Source organism: Scardinius erythrophthalmus (assembly GCF_964197995.2).
Source record: "Scardinius erythrophthalmus genome assembly, chromosome: 1".
Classification (NCBI taxonomy): domain Eukaryota; kingdom Metazoa; phylum Chordata; class Actinopteri; order Cypriniformes; family Leuciscidae; genus Scardinius; species Scardinius erythrophthalmus.
In genome coordinates, this window is record NC_138221.1 from 17,472,538 (window position 1) to 17,492,340 (window position 19,803).

A 19,803-nucleotide genomic window follows, 5' to 3' on the forward strand; every position below is an offset into this window, starting at 1 on the left:
ATAGCAGACAATATAATCAGGACACAGAGGCGCCGTCGCGTGAAGTGGAGCGCGCCTCATAAATGAACCGAAACTCCGCGTATAATGTAGGCTACTTGCCTCACATACCTGAGAAATATATCTATAGGACTTCTGAAATGTCTACTTTTAAACTACTTTTAAGTCGTGAGTCAAAACGATTGCAATATCACTGTTATTTTGTCAGCTTGATCGCGGGATTATGATGAATATTCATGTTTTAACCAAGAGGGAAAAACGCGACATCCCGAAGGAAGTATCCTATGGCTATAAGACATATGCTCTTAAAGTTGTACTGTATCATATACTACCTTCTGATATTCATATTTCGTTCTGTAACTGGCAGAGGAAGAGAAGATCCGTTAATGTGCGCTTTATCCGCCGCGCACTGAGGCGCTATACAGAAATATACCACGCCGTATTAAAGAGCGGTCTCTATTGTTTACATTTTGTTATAAAATAGACTGAATTTGAAAGTTGAGACATTTTTTCATATTAAAACTAACAAAGCACAAATATTATTGCGATTATTGGATATGCACTGAATATATGGTAAGCCTGAAACCGATCACAAGTGCATATGATTTGATGTGAAGCGTCCGTAACGGTCACGTCCGTAATGCATTATTATGGTTGTTCAAAGCAAAGTAGTGGAATGAAATGTCGATCCTAGTAAGCATAAACATAGTTTAGCTTTGCATATAAAGTTTCAAGTTATTTGCATTTATAATTGTTATATTATATAAACTTAATCTTTAAAACGTTACGGACGTGACAGAGCACTGAAGCGTCCAGACCTCTTTATTAAAGCCCTTATAAATTCAACAGGCAGTGCTGTTATGACCAAATTAGTATATTTATTTCTCAGGCATGCCTCCATCTTTCAGCAAAATGCTTTATGTTCAAATTAAGTTTTTAAAAGGGGGTCTTTGATACCTCTTTTGAAAGCATGAAATATGGCTGGTTGAAATTAAAATTTTAGCATTGTTGCTCACCTCATATGTGGTGGAAAAACAAGGCAATTTTCTTAAAATTTCTGATACAGCACAATAATACAGTATATTACAGACCTAAATGGACAACTTAAAAGGGGTTTTGATCTTTAGGTAAAAACTTTATTTTTTCAGGGTAAGGATGACCTTTGTGTGGAATTGCCCACTAATTCAGGAGAAAACAAATCTCGGAATGCTCCCGGTGAAACGTCGGTCTTCCGCCCTTTTTCTACCGTGTCAAATGATTTTAAATTAATATGCGCGAGGGAGAGAGAGCAAGACAGCGCTTGTGTTGTTTGAAGACGTGAGAGTGTGCGCGCGCGGCCCTGTCAAGCGCAGCAGTCATTCTATTCTATATCACTCCCCGATCAAAAGGCTTTGGCGGACGCCAAAAAAAATTCAATGCAGGAAAACCCCTGGATTGGACATCTAACGTTGGATAGAAGGATGGTCCGGCCATCGCGTATCAGCGCACATAAGGTACACACTGTGAAGTAATTTGCAAAAGTTTTTTTGAGAAATGGAAACAGGTAGCACCACAACCATTATTTGCACTCGCACAAATGCTCCCAAATATATTTTTAGGTCGCACAGATTAAATTTCAGGAGCATATGCGACCAAAATGGTCGCAATTTCGAGCCTTGAGTATTGTCTTTTAAAGGGTTAGTTCACCCAAAAATGAAAATTCTGTCAGTAATTACTCACCCTCATGTTGTTCCAACCGCGTAAGACCTTCGTTCATCTTCGGAACACAAATTAAGATATTTTTGATTAAATCAGAGCTATGTCTCACTCCTCCATAGGCTGCTATGTGACCGAAACTTGCTGGCCCAGAAAAGTTATTAACCCCCTGAGGTCGGCTGTCGCGCCGGCGCGACAGGCTAGTTTTTTTCCGTATGAGTGCAAAAAAAAATATATATATCAGTGGGGATTTCTTTAAGACTGCAAGGGAAGCTCGGCTTCCCCTATAATGTCAAAAAAATTAATGGTCAAATATGTACTATTGTGTTAACATTTTATTGACTAAAAATGCGTTAGAAAATGTTAATCTCAAAGACGAGTTCGTTCAGAATCAGCTACATACAGCAGGTCGGCTGACTCGATCTCCTTCTCATACATTCCCGTAGCGTCACAGACAGCGCATTTCCCTGTTGAAGCCCAGCGTCCATTGACTTCAATGGGGCTGCTCTGAACTGTTTTTTTCAGCGCTTCGAAACTAGACGGTCATTGGATAAATGCTGCGATTATGTCCCGCCCACGGACGCTCAGCGTCTCTGGGGGTGAATGAGGAGTGGGCTGGCCCGGACTCCGGGCTTCCGCGTGATGATTGGAGGGGCTGCATCTCCTTTTGATTGACAGCGATTTCATACAATAAAAAGTCGCTGCCGCTGAAGCTATTGGAGCTCAGTCCCATCGCGGATTTTTCAAGTGATAGTCAAAAGATAAACTGCTGCTACCTCTTTCTTGGTATTTGCTTGTCGAAATTGCTAGCCATTTTTCATAATACATTTCACACAATTATACATTTATACCTTTATTATATTATTACTTATCCTATTATATTTTTTGTAATATTATTAGTAATAATTAAAACAATAATTATTAAAATAATAAAAAATAGCCTATATATTATTATTATTAGTATTATTATTATTATACTTTATTATATTGTTATTTATACCTTTATTATATTATTACATTTATACAATTATACCTAACTCTGCTGGCCATTGAGAGGACACACTGGTCAAGTCACTGGAAAAGACACCTATAGTTGGAACGATATAGGGTCACAGAGCGTTTTCTTGAAAAGGAACATTGGGCAGAATATACGTATAAATAAATGGACAATTTTTATGATGTAGGCCGAAAATGAGCTTCCCCTCTTTGAAAGACCAGCAGCCGCCACTGATATATATATATATATATATATTAATTTTTATCTTATATGCTTGTGTTATACATCAATCGATCCTGTTTAGTGTGTATTTTTTTTGTGTATGCTCATAATAAAAACAAAGTGTTGTGCTTTTCGCCAAATAAAGAAAAATAAACATGATGCAAGTTCTGCCTACTCTCCGTTAGTGAAGTCAATTCTGAAACGCGTCCGAAAATGAACTGTAACTCAGCGAATACTCAGTCAAACAGGCATACAGTCACACAGGCATGAAGCTTGAATTCTCTTCTTTAAAATGAAGTCATTTTTATAAAAAACAAATATTCACAGTTTATGTAATATGCATGCAAAGAGAGAGATGTCAGTCGTTCTCATCTCAGCTCATTTAGTTTTAATGTGCTCCGCCCACGGAGAGCGCGCGCTATTCAAACGCAAATGTGAGGCGATCCAAACAAACCTGTGAAACGCCCACATCAGCTGGATAACACACACCGCAAGTTCACTTTCAGACTTATGTACTTTACGATGCTGTGAGGAATAATACTATCTTGATAATAATCCTGCAAAAATTTACCTCAGAAGTTCTGGAAGTATCATTTCGAGGAGCAAACGGATCCCGCTGAGGAATTAGGTCAGTTCTGTTTGCTTTGTTCTAATCTGAATGAATGAACGCAAAGATGCGTGCTGTTGTGGAGCTACTACAGCTGGCAAAAATACTGTTTAAATATGTATCGCGTTTCTGTGTATGAATGAATGAACGAACGCACAGATGCGTGCTGTTGTGGAGCTACTACAGCTGGCAAAAATACTTTTTAAATCTGAATCGCGAATACAAAGAAAGATTACACTGGAAATATTGTTACAATTTTAAATGTTGTTGTAATTGTATAACCTTAAAAAAACAAAACAAAAAAAAACATATATATATATATATATATATATATATATTAGTGGTGGGCCGTTATCGGCGTTAACGTGCGATAAAAAAAATATCGCCGTTAATCTATTCTCCAAGTTGGGTTGGGAGCTGGCTCAAGCTACACAAGCTATGATGACGCAATCTACCCGCGGCCGCGAGGAACACCCGGCTGCAACGCATCATATTCGTCGTCATCTTAAGTAAACACGGCTGAAAGTGAAAGCTGGTGTAAAAGATCGGTGCAACATTCATTATTTGGACTTGGTTGAATATATATATATATATATATATATATATATATATATATATATATATATTTATATAAGGATAGATGTAAACAAAATCTTAAAAGGACATTATGAGCCTTCTCTTTAAATAATTTTATTATGCTTTATTAGTGACACATTTGGGAAGAGAATATATTCCAAATCTAAAAAAACATGATGAGAACAATTAACTGCACAATTCCTAGAAATGTTTACCTTGGATATTGTACAATTTGCAAGCAAAATTTGTGGAAAAAAACAAGAAACCAGTTATATATTGTCCTTGCATTCTTGTGGCTGAGTCACACACCTGAATGAAAGGCTCATTACGTATGCAGCCTCATTATGCGGGCCCCATTGACTCCGCAGGTGTGAATCACGCCCACCCGCATATGGCCTTTCCAAACAAAAAGTGTTTTACAAGATTTAAATCAATGTATTGTGTTATGTGAATGATTAGGCAGGATGATTTTCACATAATTTTGAAGAAAAAATTCTAGGCAACGTCATCCATTCGTCAAAAGTCTTATTTACATATATTTAGAATGTGTTTTATGGCCTTATTTCAGAAACTTTAGTTTTTTGTTTTTGAAAAAAACATGCATAAACATTATTCTATCAAAAATACAAACATGTACATGCAAATTGTTCACATATTATGGTAGCCCTGTTTGTGCTAAATAGAGTGAATTTACACCTTTGCCATTAATATGTTTATAAGCAACTGAAAAAAGCACAAATGTCAGGGCATGTCAGAACATCTCAAGGACCCCAAAAACCCCTCAGACCCCAGAGGGTTAAAGAGATCGTTAATATAGTCGGCGTTAATATACATGACTGGCGTCGGCCAATAGTGAGCCTACGTGGTGACGTGTAACACAGACGTGTAACACAGACGTGTAACACAGACGCGCTGCGCAAAAAGACTACGTGAACCAACTAGAGGCCCAGAAAGAAGGAAATGAAAAGTGGAATAAAGTCGTTATTTTTGTTTGTTTTTGCGCACAAAAAGTATTCTCGTCGCTTGATATACTTAAGATTGAGCCACTGGAGTCACTTGGATTATATTAACGATCTCTTTGATGACTTTTCTGGGCCAGCAAGTTTCGGTCACATAGCAGCCTATGGAGGAGTGAGACATAGCTCTGATTTAATCAAAAATATCTTAATTTGTGTTCCGAAGATGAACGAAGGTCTTACGCGGTTGGAACAACATGAGGGTGAGTAATTACTGACAGAATTTTCATTTTTGGGTGAACTAACCCTTTAATATAGTTGTCTTTCAGTATAGTTCAGTATAGGTTTATAGTCATATATCCTGACTCAAATAATGTGTTTCTAACAGCAAACACTCTGAATAAAGTGAGATGATCTGCTGATGATCCTGAATGGCTTGTTGAATGAGCGTTGATAGTCTGAGGTTGCAATTCAAAAGCATAAGGACCCGTCTACTTTCTATTCGCTCTCGCGGTACTTTGATGTCATTTACTGATCGGTCTGTGCAGCGCCGGTTCAAGTCGAACAAGCCTATCATCAGAGAAGCTCCTCCCACTGTAATTCATCATCAGATCAGCTCCTCCCACTGCAATTTTCCATTAAATGCTGTAAATTCCCATCAGCTACAAGTGAAGGCGAGCATCAGAGCATCAGGAAGAGCTGAAATCTGCAAAGACTGAGTTTATTAAAGAGGACAGTGAGAACATGAGTGATCATGATCTGTTTTATTTTACATTTATTTATATATGTTTACAATTTGTAACAGTTTTACCAGAATTTGACCTGAATTTTGTGTATATTTTTTACAAACGTGTATAACAAATAATAATCATTCCAAAATGTACAGATTTACACTAGTCGCTTTACTGCAAACATTTGTGTTCTTTCTCGCAGTGAAATTCACTTGATCTTGTGTTTCTTGTGTCACACTTTACATGTGTGTGAAGTCGACGTTTAGTGTGAAACGGCTCTTAATAATTAAAACATTTTAGTAGTTTTTAACATAACTATATATCAATCTAAAAGTTTGTGTCAAAATATGGCAGTATTGTGTATTTTAATGTTCATTTCATGTTAGATAGTTGTGTCATTGATCAAATATATTTAATAGTTCTCACGACAGAAACAAGGGATTTGTGCCTATAATGTTTACAAAATAATAACTGGAAGATCAGTGAACTTCATTCATGGAAAGTTTTCAGTGACGTATAGTTAATTTATAAAAATACATAAATTATTGTAATATTTTAAAGCAGTTGTCTGTTACATCTGGGATTTTTATCACCATTCACTTCATATTTCTCTCTTTTAATTATTTTGATTATTTAGAAAATTTGAAAATGAGTTTTTCTTTGATTTCAGACCCGATGAAAGGGAACGAGGAGAGTAAAGAACTGAGTGAAGTGAAGAAGGAGAGTGAAGAACTGAGTGAAGTGAAGGAGGAGAGAGAAGAACTGAGTGAAGTGAAGGAGGAGAGAGAAGAACTGAGTGAAGTGAAGGAGGAGAGTGAAGAACTGAGTGAAGTGAAGGAGGAGAGTGAAGAACTGAGTGAAGTGAAGGAGGAGAGTGAAGAACTGAGTGAAGTGGAGGAGGAGAGTGAAGAACTGAGTGAAGTGAAGGAGGAACATCATGTCAAACCTGGAGAAAAACCTTTGAGTCGCTCAAAGACTAAAAATACATTTTTAAAGAAAAGAAGAGCCAATAAATCTTTCACCTGCACTCAGTGTGGGAAGAGTTACACATACAAACAACATCTTGAGTGTCACATGAGAGTTAACATCGGAGAGAAGCCATTCTCATGTGATCAATGTGGGAAGAGTTTCAGTCATTCTTCATCCCTTAATGTTCACATGAGGATCCACACTGGAGAGAAGCTGTTCACATGTGATCAGTGCGGCAAAACATTTCTCTGTACATCACACCTGAAGAGACACCAGAGAGTTCATACGAAGGAGAAGCCACATTCATGTTTTGTGTGTGGAAAGAGTTTTTCACAGCTGCAAACTTTACATAGACATGAGAAAGTTCACACTGGTGTGAGAGAGTACATGTGCTTTGAGTGTGAGAAGACTTTTACTAGAGCTGAACATTTAAAACGGCACCAGAGAATTCACACTGGAGAAAAACCTTACAAGTGTTCACACTGTGACAAGAGATTCAGTCACTCATCATATCTGAAAACCCATGAGAGGATCCACACTGGAGAGAAGCAGCACACGTGTGATCAGTGTGGAAAGAGTTTCTCTTTTAAAACTCAACTGAAGCGACACATGAAGATCCATGCAGTGGAGAAGAGTCTGAGATAACGGTAAGTTGTTCATCTTTATGTGCTGAGCAACAAAAGCTGTTTTTCCACGTTCAGAAAAGGTTCCAGTTGTGTTTCCACTTGAGCTGGTACGGCACGGCACAATTACAAACCGTCCTCGGCCCTGAACTCTCAGCACACTTTGCTAACCGTGCCGAACCGTGATGGTAGTGTGTGTGTGTGTACTAGTAGTGGAAATTTTCATTCTTTCCAGAGAATCATTCATTTTCAGTTCGTTCACCAAAATGATTCGTTCATTGATTCGTTCAGTGACAATTTCTTCATATTACATAAATACGCCAACAGGGGGTGAAAAAGAGTGTCTTATGTGTTTTGTCTTAAGTCAACAAAAATATTTACTTGTAAACAAAAAATATTTGGCTTTATGAAAATGTGTGCCTAATTTATTCATAATAAAATAAGTCGAAATAAGTGGTTCAGATGACCAAAGCACAAGGTTTTCTTCCATAATTAACATTTTAGCTACTCGTCCACAGAGCTACTCGGTTCACTGAGCTGCACATGCGCTGCTAATAGTGGAGGGAGGGATTTCAGTGAACGAGGAATATGAGTCAGTGGATTACGTGAACAAGAATGATTCGTTAACCTAAAAGATTCTTTCAAAAAGAACGATTTGTTCACAAATGTAACATCACTAGTGTGTAGTGACATCGCCACTCAGGATTGGTCACTTGTCTGTTGCATGGTTAAACGATGTTAACCTGTTAAAGGAGAAGTTCACTTTTAAAAAAACTTTTGCTGATAATTTACTCACCCCCATGTCATCCAAGATGTCCATGTCTTTCTTTCTTCAGTCGAAAAGAAATTAAGGTTTTTGATGAAAACATTCCAGGATTTTTTTCACATATTATGGATTCCATTGGGACTCAAACGGTTCAAGGTCCAAATGACAGTTTCAGTGCAGCTGCAAAGGGCTTTAAACGATACCAGACGACGAATAAGGGTCTTATCTAGCGAAACGATAGGTCATTTCAAAAATAAATAAAAAAGTTGAAGTTTTATAAGCACAAATGTTCGCCTTGCTCTGTTCTTTGATGCGCGTTCGTGACGTCACCTAATACGCAATTACGTTGAAAAGGTCACGCTTGAAAAATTAAAAAAAATTATTTTTGGCTTTTTAATATTAAAACACCCAGGATACGCACACGAAATGGGCATTTTAAACGATAAACTGACACAAATACATTTGAAAATGTGTATATGGTCCTCCTTCCGCACATTTGTAAACACATCAAACTTGACCTTTTCAACGTGATTGCGTATTACGTGACGTCACGAACGCGCATCACAGAACAGAGCAAGGCGAACATTTGTGCTTATAAAACTTCAACTTTTTTATTTATTTTTGAAATGACCGATCGTTTCGCTAGATAAGACCCTTATTCACCGTCTGGTATCGCTTAAAGCCCTTTGCAGCTGCACTGAAACTGTCATTTGGACCTTGAACCGTTTGAGTCCCAATGGAATCCATAATATGTGAAAAAATCCTGGAATGTTTTCATCAAAAACCTTAATTTCTTTTCGACTGAAGAAAGAAAGACTTGGACATCTTGGATGACATGGGGGTGAGTAAATTATCAGCAAAAGTTTTTTTAAAAGTGAACTTCTCCTTTAAGCTGCAACCCCACTTTTTAAAAATCCCCAGAAATGACATACCCAAACTGAAACAGATACAGTTCATGAACCCTTTGTACTAAAAGCACAAGTATGATCTCATTTGAAAGCTGACACCGGGCAGTTTATTGTAAATATAGAATTAATTATTGTCATAATGAAAAAAAATTGTTATAAATAGCTTCAAAGTTTTGTAAAGTTATTAGAAATTTATTTTTATGAAACATCCTCATGAAAATAAAATTGAAGTTGGCACTGTAGCAATCTAGAAATGGATTACAGCTAAAGCCACGTCTAAACATTTTATGTTTAAAATCTGAAGATAATAAGTCTAAAACTCTGTATTTAGTTAATTTTTTCAAGACCATGTCAAATGACTATTTTGATTTGACTCTAAAATGCAACTTATGTTTATTCAGCGAGGTGAATATTAGATGGGTTCACTCCTCCCGAAATTACCTTGTGAGCTTCACTAATTGTTTATTTTCATGATCGACTTCAGCAATTAGTTCTTGCATTCCTACTTATTTTAAGCTTGTTTTGATCATCAAAAACAATTTAAGAAAATTAAACATCATGATACTGAAGAACAAAGAGATTGCCGTTTATTCTTGATTCTTTATTCATTCGTCATGCTGACGCTCACCAGATTTACAATGTTTCAGGTCAAGAATAAAAAAAAAGACTAATTAAATATTAAATTATTTTGACTCAGGCCAAACATGCTTAAAAACACCTTTTACAAACTATTGCAAATGTGTTATTGAGGGTAATCAATCAAATGCAATCAACAAATCATTTAAAATCATAAATATTAAGTATATGTATAATATGTGGGTTTTAATACATTTTCAGGGCTCTTTTTGTTTTTTGCATGGATTGCTCAGCTAAACAGGTGAATAAGAGACGATCAATTACTAATATTTTATTATTATTATACAAAAGTCTCATTAAAACAGCTACAAATGTTTAAAACTGATCAGAGATCAGGCAAAACCCATAGACACTTGTTCAGTGGTTAACTGCATGATGGGTTCACAGAGATCATTGACCTTTCGAAACGGTTATGATCATTGAAATTTCGAAATGGTTATCTGAAATCACATGACTTTCGCAGTTTGATGCACGCTCTGAACCAACACAAATCTGAACATGATTTGAAACAAAGATTCATAAAGGTGTCTGAGCTTCGTGAAGCAGTGTTTCGAAAGCGCCCATCACAACTTTAAATACATGAGTAAGACATGATTAGCAAGTTGTTTGCATAAAATAGTCCATTGAAACTGTTTTAATGTTTCTTCTAGACCTGATGGACATGAAAAAGAAAGAAAAAACAGAAGCCAAAAAAGGTCTCCTGCCCTCAGTGTAAGAAACGCATCACATGAAAATCAAGTCTGAAGATTCACATGAGAGTTCACACTGGGAAGAAGCGAAATGCTGGAAGTCCTTCACTATAGACAATGAACTGAAAAAGCACCAGAAAATTCACACTGGAAAAACCTTTGGAGGCAAAGTTCAGGAGCTGAAGAAGAGACCATAACACTTTTCAGAGAGACATGAATCTGATATTTTTAACCCATTCTTCATTGTTTTTCATCAGAACATCTAGTGTCTCTTCCACTTCTACTCTTGTAAATGCAATATATACTTTCATGTAGCTTTGAAACTGAACTCTTTTCTTCTCTTTCTTCTCTTTAGATGCTTTGGCTCTTGTAAATTCAGTAAAGGAGAGATCTATCTCGTTTACATAATGTTTTGTATTTGCTTCAATGATTGATTAAACTCTTTACTCATTTTATCAACATCTCATTGTTATTGTCCATTTTTTATTTTCTGCAGATTCTGCTTGAATCAGAAATAATTTAGTTCTGAAAGTCACAAAGTATCCTGATATTATTGCTTTTTGAGCTTTCCATGTTTTAAATTTCTCAATAGAGCTTTTAAATGCCTACCATACCATACCATCTCAGGCCAAGGCTAGATTTCTGGCTGTTACAAATCAGCTTACCATGTAAACAGGTACAGTAAATGCACGTTTATTCTGGTTCTCTTTCAGAATCGTTAGGTAAAAAAGCGTTCCCTTTCATTTAACTATGCCTTTAGGGTTCGACAAATGTTGATGTTCCTTATTTAATACAGTGTAACAACACTGTGCTTGTTAAATATTTGTAAAAGATTTAAAATACTGTTTTAAAGGTTTAAAATTGCGTAATTGGTACCCAAGATATTTCATTGTTTTTGTCAGTCTTTGAAAACTGATTTTGACAAGTAAATCCTTTGTTTCTAAAATTTCTAAAACCTAAAATTTCAATTCCACTGCATTAAAAACTGGTAGTTCAATGAACTAAAAGTTTTCAACTAAATGTATTTGAAATCTTAAGTACATTAAACTTAAAATGTGCTGTTTTTCAACAATACGAAATTAACTTTTTTAGGGACAACGAGTTTCCATAAATTTTTTAAGTTCAATCAACCTGTAAGGGCTTACAGTGTATAGACTAAGATATTATCAATCAATAATACCCACAAGTAGTCTATATTTTCCACAATTAGCTCATAAAAATAAGGTGCTTTTTGTCTCAACTGTACCGATATGTGGTGCAGTTGAGACACCCACCAAATAAATAGGGCACAGAATAACGTTTGTGGTGATACCAGTTACGTTTAACAGTCACATAAGTCAAGTCAAAGTCATCTTCATTTATATAGCGCTTTTAACAATGTAGATTGTTTCAAAGCAGCTTTACAGAGATAAGCGTATAATTTAAGGTAACAGAGATTGTTTTGGCTTTATAGCAGAGTTAAGTTATTTTCCAGCTAAAGTTAGTTTTGATTGATTCGCTTCATGATCATTTGTTTTTAAATTAGGGGGCCGCTAAGACGACACCATTCCCTCTACACAGACTTCAAACGCGAACCTGTGAGAAACACTGATGGCGTTCACATGCGCATTTAGAATGGGTTCTATAGTTATGTGCGTTTGAATATACGCAGGTTTGGAATTCCCTACAAGCCAAGCCTAAACAAAGTACTTGTCTTTCCTTATAAATTTTGATAAAGAATTTTATTTTATTTTGTTGCTTTGGGGTAGGAACGCGAAACGAATTTTCCCGACAACGCCTTATCTGTATAGTGGTAGAGGGATCCTCCATAGGGAGAGACTAGTTGGCACTTCAGCACTGCGTTGTCATCGGCCCAGGCGAAGGTCCTTCATCAGATCTGGATACGGCCTGGATCCGGCAGGCGGAGCGAAAACCTCGGGATAAACACAGACACTAAAATTAGCGTAGATGCCATTCTTCTCATGATGTAATGAGTACATCAGGATTTATGGGAAGTGTTCCCGGTTCCGGCTGACCTAATTTATGCAGCCTAACATTAAATTATAGAAGTCTATAATGTATTATGTGAATGCTAGGTCAAAGAGATGTGTCTTTAATCTGGCTTTGAACTGACAGAGTGTGTCTGCTTCCCGGACAATGGTAGGAAGACTGTTCCAGAGTTTTGGTGCTAAATAGGAAAAGGGTAATATAAGGATAATAAGCTATTCATTGTGGAAAGTGCATGGTGAAGTGAACGTCATACCTTAGAAAAAAAACTTTTCCCGATTTCTTCGGGTCGGAGATGCGTCCATTGTTCAAATTTCCCATGATCAGAGAGGACACTAATACGCATGTGCACAGCAAAAATCACAACTTGTGCTTGCTGCGAACGCAAGTTATTTTTAAGGTGTCTCAACTGTACACAGTCTACCCTACATACTTGCACGGTGGGTGACGCACAGAAGCTGGGGGAAAACGCGGTTTGTCGAACCATTTGCAAGGGTCTGCACTCTGCAGGAGGACATGAATAGTTTCATTAATAGTGTTCCCTGGACATTTATCGACAATATCCATAAAAGAGGGGTTTTATAAAATTGCCGATAAGATATATTGATAGGGTGACATCACATGAACACATTTTTTTTTCTTTTTTTCAAAAAGCAAATTTCACAAATGTACTATACAATATAATACATGTTAAGAATTATTTAAAATCTTTTTTTATTATTATTCTGTTAATCTTATGATAGGATTCCCTAAAGTCATTGCTACATGTATGCAGTCTATTGCTCCAATCTCCACTGCTCTAGGGAACATGAGGCAGATTATGTTAATAGGAAGTCCTATCACAGCCTTAATGTTCAGGTAGAGATGATGTGAGATGATTATATTCTGTGAGATGAATCTTTAAATTAATAGTAACATTAACAGATATAACAATGATCTACTAAACATTTCATCTGCAGACGACTTGTGGTCATGAACACAAGTTTGGATGCCAAATGGCCTGGCTCCAGTGCTTGTCTCACGAATTTTCCGTGAGTCTGTGTTGTGTCAGCACTTTGAGGAAAGCAAGTTAAATTTGGTACAGTACAAAACACTGTTAATTTGCACTGAGAAAAACCTACACAATAACCCCCTATCATATGACCCTCAGACAGGGCCACAGCACCGCTTCAGTGTGGCCCTCAGTAAAACCAGAGTGAAGACAGAGATGACCTTTGGCCTCCTACAGGCACATTTCAACTGTGTTCGGCGCTTCAGAGTCACCAGAGCGGGCATCACAGATAGTGGCTGCATGAGCCATTCTGCACAATATAGCCACCAGTAGAAAGGAGCGAGAAACACCATAAAACCAGCTTCTCCCCGATGAAACTGACCTGATCACACTTGACCACCCAGCTGGAGCAGATGTAGATACAATCACCATACAATATTACACTTAATAAAAGCACACTGAAACTGCAGATAGGCCTCAAACTGTTTTATTGGTTTTGTGGGATGGGAGGGAGAAAGAGAGCAAGAGAAAGTTGCATTACTAAAGTGTTACTCATACTGTAAGTTCACATACTGAGATCAGTTTTATCCAGCTGTTTGATCTCCAATTTTTTTTTTTTTTTTTTTTTTGGAGCCTCCTCAGCTCACAGTCCACCAGCTCCTTTAGTGTGCAGTCTAGTTCAAGTCTCCTTTAGTGTGCAGTCTAGTTCTAGACTCCTTTTGTACAGGGCCCTGACTGAGTCTGTTCCCACCTGAAACATAATTCCACCACAAACATGATCATTACAAGTTTTCTGGAGGCTATCGGCATTATATATTATAAAAATAGGCTATATGCTAGGCTATATTACACATATAGGCTACACATACATACATCATTTTACATAAATATAGAGCGTAGGCTATTTGTTTAACTTACACATTAACAATCAGCAATCTTTCTCCAACAGTCTTCTCTTGCTTTGGCCGCAGAGACCGTATTGTTTCGAGGTTGAAATACATATTTAAATTCATCGTAATTATGAATGATTATCTCTTGCTCCTCCACGGAAAAATATATCGCTCTTGCTTTACCCGTGATTGGTTGTTCAGTGTCGACGTCACTCTTTTATGTGCACGCGCGCGTGAAGTAATCATAGCTTAAGGATCAAAGCCTGAGTTGACAGAGAAAGTTGATGAGCTGCATCATGGTACCAATAAAGCCTGATTGCATCGGTTTGGGAAAAAAACAATCCTGTAACCCCGAGTTTGTTCAACTACCATCATGGTACAGGCCCCAGTTCATGGTATTTCTCATATTTACACAACCATCAAACACATGTTATACAGTTTGTTTAGGCCCACATCATCATAAATGAAATAAAACCATGCCAATCTCTAGGTATGGTGAAGGGTATGTGATGATGTGGGGCTAGTTTAATTCGAAAGGCCAAGGAAACTTTATGCATAATATCCATGAAATAACTGGCTTTTAAAAATAAAAATCTGCCTGCCTCTATTGGAATTTAACATAGTGGTGTCCTGACTTGCACCGCCATGTTTTTGCACATACATATTTTGCAAATATGTTTTGGATTTGGAAAAAAAAAATCCAATCCAAAATCCAAATCCATCAATTTTTGCACCTTCCTTGTATGTCAAGGAAGAACATTTATGTAAGGTACATTAATCATTCACAAGAAAATAATTAAAGGTTGGAGTTTTCTTAATTTTTTTAATTAAGGCAATAAGATCAATTTCCAATATATATATTTTTTTATTCCCCTTTTTAGCCAACTTTAGCATGGCTGTGTTCACTTATGCTAAGCACTTAAACATAAACTCAAGCCTGGGGGGCCCAGACCCCTCAGTCCTGCCCTGATCGTATTTATTTGTGCTATTGTTTGTAATTTGTTTATTTGTTCTTTTTACTTGCACTGTTTACTTGACTTTATATTTATTAAAATACTTTTTTTTTTTTTGTGGGTCCAGTGAATTTTCTTTGCAGGGCAAGTAAAAATCTGAACCAGAATGAACCTGTAGAAAAGCTTATTTGTGTTGAGCCCTGCAAATATTGGGACCTGCCTCTTTTGTTATAAAATAAAGTTTTGTTACGTGGAAAAAATAAAGTAATATTAAAACTAGGAATTTCACTTGGCCCGCCCTACATCTCAGAGCTGGAGCTGGTGTTGTTTAAAGTTCATAGTAATTGTTCTGACTTCATGAAGCCTCATGGTGTGAATGAAACATCAAACTGACTAGAACAAACTCTTTGAAATGTATAAATGATACTGGAAATCAAGGGTGAAACTGTTAATAATGTAGACAGACAGCGGTCTCATTCAATGTCAGTCATGTGGGTGAAATATAATTTATTAGGCATTTAAAAGCCACCTTACCGTGGTGGAGGGGTTTGAGTACACAAACGACCCTAAGAGCTATATGCCCCTGGTAGGGTCTCCCAAGGCAAACAGGTCCTAGGTGACGGGTCAGACTAAGAGCCGTTCAAAAACCCTTTATGATGGATTTAACATCAAGGACCGTGACGGCGCCCGGGATGGCGCAGCCGGGGCCCCACCCTGGAGCCAGGCCCAGGGTTGGGGCTCATTTGAGAGCGCCTCGTGGCAGGGCCTCCCCCCATGGGGACGTGGAATGTCACCTCGCTGGCGGGGAAGGAGCCTGAGATTGTGCGTGAGGTTGAGAGGTACAGACTAAAGGTAGTCGGGATCACCTCTACGCACGGCTTGAGCTCTGGAACCACACTCCTGGAGAGAGAATGGACTCTTTACCACTCTGGGGTTGCCCATGGTGAGAGGCGGCGGGCTGGTGTGGGTTTGCTTATAGCCCTCCAGCTCAGCTGCCATGTGTTGGAGTTCACCCCGGTGAACGAGAGAGTCGCTTCCCTGTGCCTTCGGGTCGGGGATCGGTCTCTTACTGTATTGTGCGCCTACGGGCCAAACGGCAGTGTAGAGTACTGGGCCTTCTTGGGCTCCCTGGGAGGGGTGCTGGAAAGTGCTCCAACTAGGGACTCCATAGTTCTACTGGGGGACTTCAATGCCCACGTGGGCAACGACAGTGACACCTGGAGGGGCGAGATTGGGAAGAACGGCCCCCCTGATCTGAACCCGAGCGGTGTTCTGTTATTGGACTTCTGTGCTAGTTACAGCTTGTCCATAGGAACACCATGTTCAAGCATAAGGGTGTCCATCAGTGCACGTGGCACAAGGACACCCTAGGCCGGAGGTTGATGATTGACTTTGTGGTCGTTTCAACTGGCCTCCGGCCGTAAGTCTTGGACACTCGGGTGAAGAGAGGGGCGGAGCTGTCAACTGATCACCACCTGGTGGTGAGTTGGATCTGATGGCCGGAGAGGAGGCTGGTCAGACTGGGCAGGTCGATGATCAAGGGAGTCTGGAGATATTGAGTCTGAGTGGACCATGTTCTCCACCTCCATTGTCGACGCAGCCATTCGGAGCTGTGGCCATAAGGTCTCCGGTGCCTGTCGAGGCGGACACCGCAAGGGATGCTGTCAAGCTGAAGGAGGAGTCCTATCGAGCCTGGCTGGCTTGTGGGACTCCTCAGGCAGCTGACGGGTACCGGCAGGTAGGGCTGGGCGGTATGAGAGTATATATCGTTACCGCGGTAGAAAATGTCAATGTAACAGATTTTTTTCATTACGTGTATACCGCGACATGTAAATAAGTGGGCGTGGTTAACTCACATGCAGCGTGCGTGAGACTGAGACACTGAGATTTGTCAAAGAAACACGGAGAAAACAGATCAAGAGGATCCACAAAGGAATTTTATAAAGCGTTGTTGTTAAAGTGATATTTTCGAGGGGAAAGGCGCAGCAGTCAACTAGAGCAGTGTTTCCCAAACGTTTTTTCTGGGGACCCACATTTTAAAGTCGATAAATCCTTGTGACCCAATAAACATTAGGCCCATATAGTTCATATATCACGAAGAGAATTTATGCATTAACAAAATATGTATGACCATTTTTAAGGTCAGTTAAGCTTCCACTTAACTATTTAAAAGAGATACAGATATTTGACAAAGCACATTTTTTTTTATTTACCTGTTGTTGACAATAAGTAAAATGCAGAGGTGAAATGAGAAAGGAAGAGTTGACAGGGCATCTCATTGTTTTCATATTCTCATCATTTCAGTGTACACAATTTATACTTAATGAGACTAAGTCCCAAGGCGTATACTGACGCTTTTGACATTTCGTCCACATGCAACGCACATGGCACCCTTTAGCGTCAATATGAGACGCAGATAGATATGGACCAGAAGGCGCCTCCTAGCGGTCTAACCCTACCCCTACCCATAACCTGTGCGCCTCATATTGACGCTAAAGGGTGCCATGTGCGTTGCATGTGGACGAAATGTCAAAAGCGTCAGTATATGACGCCCTAGGATGAGAACGCGTTTATAGCACACTGAAAAATAGTGCTCGACTTGGTGACCCATACAAAATCTCCCGCGACCCACTTGTGGGTCGGGACCCCGCCTTTGGGAATGACTGAAATAGACAGTGCAACACCCGTAGGCTACAGTTTAGAAGAGTGCACGATCGCAACGGGGAAAAGCATGAAGCTTACTTGACAACAACAGTTCATATATCAATATCGTTACGAATAGAAATAACCTTAAATAATATATAGTTATCTTATTCTGCATCTTTCCATCTCTTATGTATAGTTACTTTTTAAACACGAAACTCGCATTCAGTCTGACACGCAAGCGGTTGCCGTGGTAATGAACAACCTGCGAATAATCCTGTATCTGAGGCAAAATTACTAAATATGCTGCGCAAGTTATATATTTCTAACTCCAAACAATTGGCCACTGAAACAGCTGATAAAATCTTGCTTTGATTCAATGCGTGATTACAACTTGTCACTCAAATTAACCGATCGCATTTTACTGATACAAAAGACACGCGCGTGCATACGCACTGAGAGGGAGCACGGTGTATCAGTGTTCACCGAGCTATGGAAAAATAATGGCGCAATTACAAGGTGTGTATAATTTACACTACTTAGTCAACACTAACAGTAGCTTCTGTTCGGTTTTCATACTGCTGTTCTCCTTTCATACTGCTGTTCTCCTAGTCACTTTTGAACTTGATTAACTTGACGCTTCTGAACATCTCTTGATTAAAGCTTTAGGTGACGGGTTGCCAGATATCACAAAAAGAGCAAAACAAGCCCTTTAAAACGCAGTATAATAAGCAGACATGGCAAAACATATCCTACCAAATTAAAAGGAAGTAACCAATTTATTATGAATAGAACAGTTCTATATAAAATATTCAGATATTATAAACTGAATGATGAAGTAACATGAGATTGAAAAATTATTCAGCAACACTTTATTTAAAGTTTAATTGCACTTATGAGTTAGCCTATATTTAATATCAAAGTTGGGGGCAGTTCATCTAACAGTTGATGAGAGTGTTTGCTATACTTAGCTATTAAAAATAGTTTACCAAAGAAATAATTTACCAAATAAAAGAAAAGGAAAATTCAAATAAAGTGAAGTAGCCTACTTTTCATTTCTAAATTATTTGCGATTATTTATTATACAAAGCCCTTTTTGTCATATAATAACTACATATACAAATAACTATATCGTGAAATATATCGTTACTGTGAAATAAAATTAGTCATACCGTGAAACACAATTTTGGTCATACCGCTCACCCCTACCAGCAGGCCAAGAGGACTGCAGCCCGGGTGGTTGTGGAGGCAAAAAATCGGCTTGGTGAGGCCATGGAGAAGGACTATCGGTTGGCCTCAAAGAGATTCTGGCAAACCATCCAGGGCCTCAGGAGGGGAAAGCAGTGTCCTACCAACACTGTTTACAGTGGAGATGGGCAGCTGTTGACCTCGAATGGAGATGTCGTCGGACAGTGGAAGGAATACTTCGAGGATCTCCTCAATCCCACTGACATGTCTAGACGACTAGACGACTCGTCTATCACCCAAGCTGAAGTCTCCAAGTTAGTTAAGAAGCTCCTCGGGGGCAAGGCACCAGGGGTGGATGAGATCCGCCCTGAGTACCTCAAGTCTCTAAATGTTGTGGGGCTGTCTTGGCTGACACGCCTCAGCAACATCGCATGACGGTCGGGGACGGTACCTTCGGGCTGGAAGACCGGGGTGGTGGTCCCTCTTTTTAAGAAGGGGGACCGGAGGGTATGTTCCAACTACAGGGGGACCACACTTCTCAGCCTCCCCAGGAAAGTCTATACCAGGGTACTGGAGAGGAGAATACGGCCGATAGTAGAATCTCGGATTCAGGAAGAACAGTGCGGTTTTCATCCCAGACGAGGAACACTGGACCAGCTCTATACCCTCAGCAGGGTGCTGGAGGATTCATGGGAGTTTGCCAACCAGTCCACATGTGCTTTGTGGATTTGGAGAAGGCATTCGACCGTGTCCCTCGCGGCATCCTGTGGAGGGTGCTCT